General features: G+C 45.6%; 1 protein-coding gene across 1 annotated transcript in view; it reads left to right on the top strand.

Moving 5' to 3' along the window:
- The window catches only part of abcb6b (ATP binding cassette subfamily B member 6 (LAN blood group) b), a 29,926-nt gene that overhangs the window by 13,743 nt on the left and 8,683 nt on the right, over positions 1–7,500 (top strand). The window lies entirely within an intron of this gene.

Here is a 7,500-nt window from a genome sequence, read left to right as displayed (position 1 = left end):
CTGCAGTTTCATTTCCTCAGTATTTCTTTTCTACTTGTACAATAAAAAAGTTTTAAGGAAAGGAAAAGATGCACATTTGTATATTTACATACATTAATCCATTTGAGAATTTTACAGTTTTACAAAGAATATTTGAATGATATAGAAATTTTATTTATTAATAAATAATTTTCTTAAAAACTCATCACTCATTTTTTCCTCACATTCACAGAATATTTATTTGAAGCGGAAGGGTTTGGGATTTTGTTGGGTGGTATCCTGGATGGAGGATAATAGTAATAATAATAATAACAATAATAATAATAATAACACCATCCTTGTTAGCTGCTAGGTGATGTTGTGTTCCTTCACTCAACTTTGTCTCACACTTTTACTCTCTCAATGTCTCACACACACACACACACACACACACTTGTGTGTTGTGAATAAATCATAGTAAAAGGTTCCTGAATAATGCAGCCATGAGTCCAGACGCCAGATGTGTGCGTGTGTGTGTGCATGTGTGTTTGTGTGTGTGTGTGTGTGTGTGTGTGTGTGTGTGTGTAAGTAATTGTGTGTAGCCCACTTCTTGTACTTGTTGTGCTAGTAATTCTGGTTGTTTCCAAGATGCATGCACACGCACACACACACACACACACACACACACACACAAACACACACCTCACCTGCCTGCTGTCACCTGCAGCTCAGAGCCCGCCCCCTCACACCTGCTGGAATAATTAACCTCCATAATCTGAGCTTGACATGGTTCAGACTGAGGATTATAAACTGTAACTGGTGCCGTTCCTCAGCTGGTTCTTCAGCCGGTTCTTGGTGCTTGCTCTATCCTGGAGAACCAAGCAGGAAGTGTCAGGAAACGCTGCTGCTGCTCAGAAAGGCCCGTTTAAAACATTTTTATTTACGATGTGTTTGCAGCTGCTTATAGTTGGCAAAATGTTTTTAACCAACTTTCCTCGCCCACTCGCCCACTTGGTTCCCATCTGAGAACCACTGTTTTCTGGTTGCAGCTTGAAAACCAGTTTTTCTGTATATGTTGCAAATGCAAAAAACGGTTCAATATTTGGTGAACAAACCAGAACAGAAATAGTTCCTCGTTGGTGGAAAAGGCATTTCAATTTTGGCGGTTTGAAGCAGGGGCGCCATATATGGGGGAAAAGTTAGGACAATTCCAAGGGCCCTTGCCTGACAGGGGCCCCAAAAATTAGGTAAAAACTAATATAATATTATTAAACCATCATCGAGTAAATATATATATATATATATATATATATATATACACTATATTACCAAAAGTATTCGCTCACCCATTCAAATGATCAGAATCAGGTGTCCTAATCACTTGGCCTGGCCACAGGTGTATAAAATCAAGCACTCAGGCATGCAGACTGTGAAACAAGACATTTGTGAAAGAATGGGCCGCTCTCAGGAGCTCAGTGAATTCCAGCGTGGAACTGTCATAGGATGCCACCTGTGCAACAAATCCAGTCGTGAAATTTCCTCGCTCCTAAATATTCCACAGTCAACTTTCAGCTCTATTATAACAAAATGGAAGCGTTTGGGAACAACAGCAACTCAGCCACGAAGTGGTAGGCCATGTGAAGTGACGGAGAGGGGTCAGCGGATGCTGAAGCGCATAGTGCAAAGAGGTCGCCGACTTTCTGCACAGTCAGTTGCTACAGAGCTACAAACTTCATGTGACCTTCAGATTAGCCCAAGTACAGTACGCAGAGAGCTTCATGGAAAGGGTTTCCATGGCCGAGCAGGTGCAGCCAAGCCACACATCACCAAGTGCAATGCAAAGCGTCGGATGCAATGGTGTAAAGCACGCCGCCACTGGCCTCTAGAGCAGTGGAGACGCGTTCTCTGGAGTGATGAATCACGCTTTTCCATCTGGCAATCTGATGGACGAGTCTGGGTTTGGAGGTTGCCAGGAGAACGGTACATTTCAGACTGCATTGTGCCGACTGTGAAATTTGGTGGAGGAGGAATTATGGTGTGGGGTTGTTTTTCAGGAGCTGGGCTTGGCCCCTTAGTTCCAGTGAAAGGAACTTTGAATGCTTCAGGATACCAAAACATTTTGGACAATTCCATGCTCCCAACCTTGTGGGAACAGTTTGGAGCGGCCCCCTTCCTCTTCCAACATGACTGTGCACCAGTGCACAAAGCAAGGTCCATAAAGACATGGATGACAGAGTCTGGTGTGGATGAACTTGACTGGCCTGCACAGAGTCCTGACCTGAACCCGATAGAACACCTTTGGGATGAATTAGAGCGGAGACTGAGAGCCAGGCCTTCTCGACCAACATCAGTGTGTGACCTCACCAATGCGCTTTTGGAAGAATGGTCAAAAATTCCTATAAACACTCTCCTCAACCTTGTGGACAGTCTTCCCAGAAGAGTTGAAGCTGTAATAGCTGCAAAAGGTGGACCGACATCATATTGAACTCTATGGGTTAGGAATGGGATGGCACTTCAGTTCATAGTATGAGTAAAGGCAGGTGAGCGAATACTTTTGGTAATATAGTGTATATATATATATATACTTTTTTTTTTCATGGGGCCCAAAATTCCTGGCAGCACCCCTGGTTTGAAGTGAGTTACATGCTGCACAACTCAAAGTGAAAGTAAACACGACGCATTCCAGGGTTCCAGTTCCGGCTCTGCACCTCAACTCACTCTGCACTGCTACCTCTGATTTTTATTTTCTTTGACAAACAGTGGAGCTCTGATGACGCGGCCCGGTCGAAGACGTGGCCGATGATGCGGCCCGGTCGGAGATGATGCGTTCTAGTCGGAGACTGTCCCAGATGACTAACTGGTCTCATCACTCTAATGCTGCATGAATCCTTAAATTAGGTGGAAAGTCCCTTTTATAGCTGCGTCGTGGCTGTTGTCTGTGAGGCAGAGGAGGAATGCAGCTCAGAGCTATAAAACACACCATAACTCCCTTTAATAGCTCCATCATGTCAGGAGAGCAGCCACTTCACCTCCACCTGGTTCTCATCCCGACTCCCAAATACTTTCTGCATGAGACGCCGTGGGACCGGCTGACCTGCCGATCCCGTGACCAGGACTCCTTTCCTGTGACAGGACGTGGACGAGATGGTGCGATGATGCAGTTTTAGTTTTACAAGCTGCAGCTCTCGGTGAAGCTCGCGAGCAGAAACATCTCCACCGCCTGAAGATACGACCACACGTCTTGTTGAGGCTGACGGCCTCCGAGAACATGGCCGACATCACATACAGACTGGAGTTTTAGTTCTGCACAGGCAGGAATGATCTGATTGGTTGAGTTCAACCTCAGTGGGCGGAGCTAAAGAACCAAAGCTTTTCAGGGTGAAAGTTAGCTAACTGGCGACGAGAAACGTTCGATCAGAATTTAAATAAAAACAATAGAAGATTGAAGAGGCGGTGTCTTTTTGTCAGACACCTCCGTGTCTGTTACCGGCCTGCTGGAGCCCCCTGGTGGTGACAGCGGCACATGGCCACCGCTGGCCCCGCGTGGCTGCTCTGCTTCCTTCACTCATTCTTTCATGTCGTCTGAAGGTTAGCAGGCTAGCTAGCTTGCTTAACTAGCCAATTACATGCTTGCATGGCTAGTTTAAATGCCATGTAGGCTAATGAGCTAGCCCAGTAACTCACTTCTTCATACTATTTTGCATTTTCTTTCAATGGGAGTCAGTCTGGTTCTTTGGCTCCATCTGTTCAGGTTGAACTTGTCCAATCAGAATTTTTCTGCTCTGCCTTTGAGAAATAATAAAGCTTTGATCTGTGTGATAGTTTTTAAACTTAACTTTGCAATCAAAAGAAATCCACCCTGCGTTCTGTTTGTCCGATCCCAGCCGCTTTCTAAAAACAGCTTTAGGGCTCAAACAGGCGGCACTGTGGTCACGATCCACCTCAGTTGCAGACTGGGTTTTGGGCAATATAATAATAGAAAAAAAGAAATGTTGTTACTGGGCAGAAATTTACAAGAGCGAAACTCTGTTGTCCGAGTTTCAATGAACTCACTTTGGATTTGTCTCCAGTGTTTGAGTGCAAGTGAATGCAGCATGAGAAGAAATAACAGCGATGTGCGCAGCAGCCAGCAGGGGGCAGCAGCGAGTCAGAACAGACACCAGGATCCGTTGAGGAGCAATGGGACAGTCCTCAGAGGGTTAGGGTTAGAGCGGCACAGCTTCATCACATTAGATCAAAGTGTCTGTCTGCCTTCTGTACACGTTTCAGAGATTAAATAGAAAGATAATGATAATGTGTGGTGTGTTTATGTTTTCATTTGTTGACTGGGTGCAGAATAAATCTGATTCTGGAGCAGAGCTCTTCACCTGGTTGATCAGGTGTTCTCAGGTGAAGTCTGTGATCTCTGGTTCACCTGTTGAATCTCCTTAAATTTTTAAAGGTGCCATTTTGTCCTGGTTTAAAGTGGCATTTTTAAGATTAAATGTCTGTTTACACGCCTGTGTCCCTCCGTCTGCCGTCTGTCTCGGCTCTTTGCCTCGATCAGAAACAGATGCCGAACAAAAACCAACAGGAGACAATGAAGATCAAGTGAAGGGAAAGTGAGGGATTTAGCAGCCACAGAGAGGAAATGAAGCCGCTGTTGTGGCTGTGAAGGACAGATTTTGATTTCATGGAACTTATTTAGTGTTTCAGACAGAAGAAATGTGCCCAACATCTGACCCAGAAGTACAACAAAACATATATGTAAATGATGTAAATGCATGTCTCTCTGTCTGCCTGTCTGTCTGTCTGCCTGTCTGTCTGTCTGCCAGTCTGTCTGACCTCAGCGCCATCCGGCATTTTCTCTGCTAATCTCATTTAGTCTGATGGGAATTGATTGGGCGGTAGATGAATGTTCAAATATCTTCCTCAGTCTGACCAGCAGCCTGAGGCCGACGTTCCTCAGGAAGTGTGTTCTCCGAGCTTCTGCGTTCTGCGACTCAACAGTTCCAGAAATGAACTCAAACGCAAAAAATCCACATCAACAATCACTGACCCATCAGATGAGGCGTGTCGCGTCGACACGCCAGGCTCCCCCTGCTGGTCACATCTGACCCGTCAACACTTCAGAACCAGCAGCACCAACAGAACCAGCAGAACCAGAGCCATTAGAGTCACAACACACTCAACACACCTGAGAGGATCAGCAGCCGGCAGGCAGCAGAGAACCGAGACCGACGTTCTCCAGCCCTCATGACTTCATATCGTCGTGATGAAGATGTTCCTCCTGTGGTGATGAAGATGACATTAAGCACATTGAAGTATTTATTCACTTGTTTAATTAATTCAAAGCATGTGACCGACTGGACTCTTTTCATCTGAGCTTGTCTCTGTGCCTCTGTCACACACACACACACACACACACACACACACACACACACACACCATACATTTACGTAAATGTTGCATGGCTTAATTCATCCTATACTATATAATGCATGCTGCCCCAGGTCACAGACATGTTCTCTGTCTGTCTCTCTCTCTCTCTCTGTCTCTCTCTCTCTCTCTCTGTCTCTCTCTCTGTCTGTCTGTCTGTCTCTCTCTCTCTCTCTCTCTCTCTCTGAGTGAATGGTGGAGTGTGGAGTGGTAGCGTGGCTTCAGCGTGAGTGAGTTTCTCTCTTTTTGCTGTTCTATGTGTGTGTTTTTCTTTATTTCTCTGTATTGGCTTCCTGACAGGTGTGTGTAGCTGCAGGTGTAGTTTGGTTTGGTAGCGTGGCTGCAGTCTGCCCGTCATGGAGGCCGGTGCAGACTTTGAGAGGCTGACTCGCCGTCATGCAGTCAAACTGGTGCCGGCAGTGAACTGCTGGGTGGAGGAGGCCGACCTGGCTGTGGGAGAGGTGGTGGGCTACGGCAGCGTGAAGTCCGCCTCCCGCATGAATGGGGCGATTGTCATTTTTTTGGACAGTACAGACAAAGTCAGTGATGTGGTTGAGTCAGGTGTAGTCATTCAGGATACTTTCACTCCTGTTCCCCAGCTTGTTAATCCAGCCCGTAAAGTAATCATCTCTAATGCTCCCCCGTTCATTAAAAATGAAGTGCTGGCCAAAGAACTGTCCCGGTTCGGACAGCTCGTCTCCCCGATAAAAATGGTTTCTCTGGGATGCAAATCTCCTTTGCTCAAACGTGGTATGTCACCGTAGATAGGTTTTCATGGTCCTGAAAGACAGCACAGATGAACTCAATCTGTCATTTAACTTTAAAATAGATGGGTTTAATTACATGGTTTTTGCTTCGTCAGACACCATGAAGTGTTTTGGTTGTGGTGTGGAGGGGCATCGAATTCGCTCCTGTCCAGTGAGAAGGGGGGAGCAGCGGCCGGACAGGGCCCAGTGTCGGTGGCGCTCCCACAGACGGTGCCTCCCCGGAGAATGATGGTAGAGTAATGCCAGAGAAAGGCAAGGATCAGCGACAGAAAAGAGACAACAAACGAACTGATGAAGTAAATGAGAAAGAAACAAAGTTGAACAGATGAAGCCTGACTACAGTGCAGGAAACATAACTACTGTGACTGAAACTCATGAAAAGGTAGAAACAAACGATAATCTGTCGGGGTGAGGATTTCTTTGAAGATGAAGACATGTCTGATGATTGGTTTACAATGTCACAGAAGAGGAAGAGTTCAGAGCCGGTGCAAAGTGATGCAAAGGCCTTTAAAGTCAGTAAAGTGACAAAAGCAGGAGAGGTGCAGGCAGAGTGTGAGAGAGCCAGTACACTGAGCCAGGAAGACCAGCAGAGCCAGTACACTCCTGCTGACATTAAGAGGGTTCTGCAGGGAACTAAGGCAGCCAGGCTTGTGAAAGTAGAGGATTACTTCTCAGATTTAAAAAGGTTTGTTGACTCAGCGAGGCGCCTGACAAAAAGTTCAGTCAGCTCTGGAGATGATGTGCTGACAGAGAAAGAAATTTATCGTCTCAAGAAACTGATACCAAAAGTAAAAGCACAAATAAGGGCTGATGGTGATGATGATGATGATGATGTTGCTGCTTAAACCAAGGAGCTTGGGTTCCTTTTTCTTGCTATTTCTTTCTTCCTGTCTTGCTGTTCTCTTGTTCTTGAGCTTCTTTCTCTCCATGTGTGACTTTAAAACAGGCACTTTGAACTTAAATAGGGCCAGAGATGAAAACAAAAGAGCTGCTTTTTTTAAACTGAAACAGCTGAAACAAATGGATGTAATGTTGATACAGGAAACACACAGTAATGTAGAAAATGAGGAGTGCTGAATGTTTTATGTGACACCATAAGGAACGGCAGCAGTGTTGAGTATTTGTTTTTAGGAGGCGATTTTAACTGCACTGAAAACCCACTGTTGGACAGAAACCAGCAGGAGCCTCATCCTGCTTCATCACGCAGGTTCAGACAGTTGACTGAAGCACATGAGCTGATAGATCTGTGGGGAAGTTTCCACACACATGACAAACAACACACCTGGAGTCACTGCAAAGAGGCTGGACCGCCTGTACACCTTTAAACATCATGTGAACATTTTTAAGAGCTGTCACA

This window comes from Myripristis murdjan, chromosome 21 (genome assembly GCF_902150065.1).
Source record: "Myripristis murdjan chromosome 21, fMyrMur1.1, whole genome shotgun sequence".
NCBI lineage: Eukaryota > Metazoa > Chordata > Actinopteri > Holocentriformes > Holocentridae > Myripristis > Myripristis murdjan.
The sequence above is the reverse complement of the archived record's forward strand: the minus strand, read 5'-3'. Positions and strand labels throughout refer to the sequence as shown.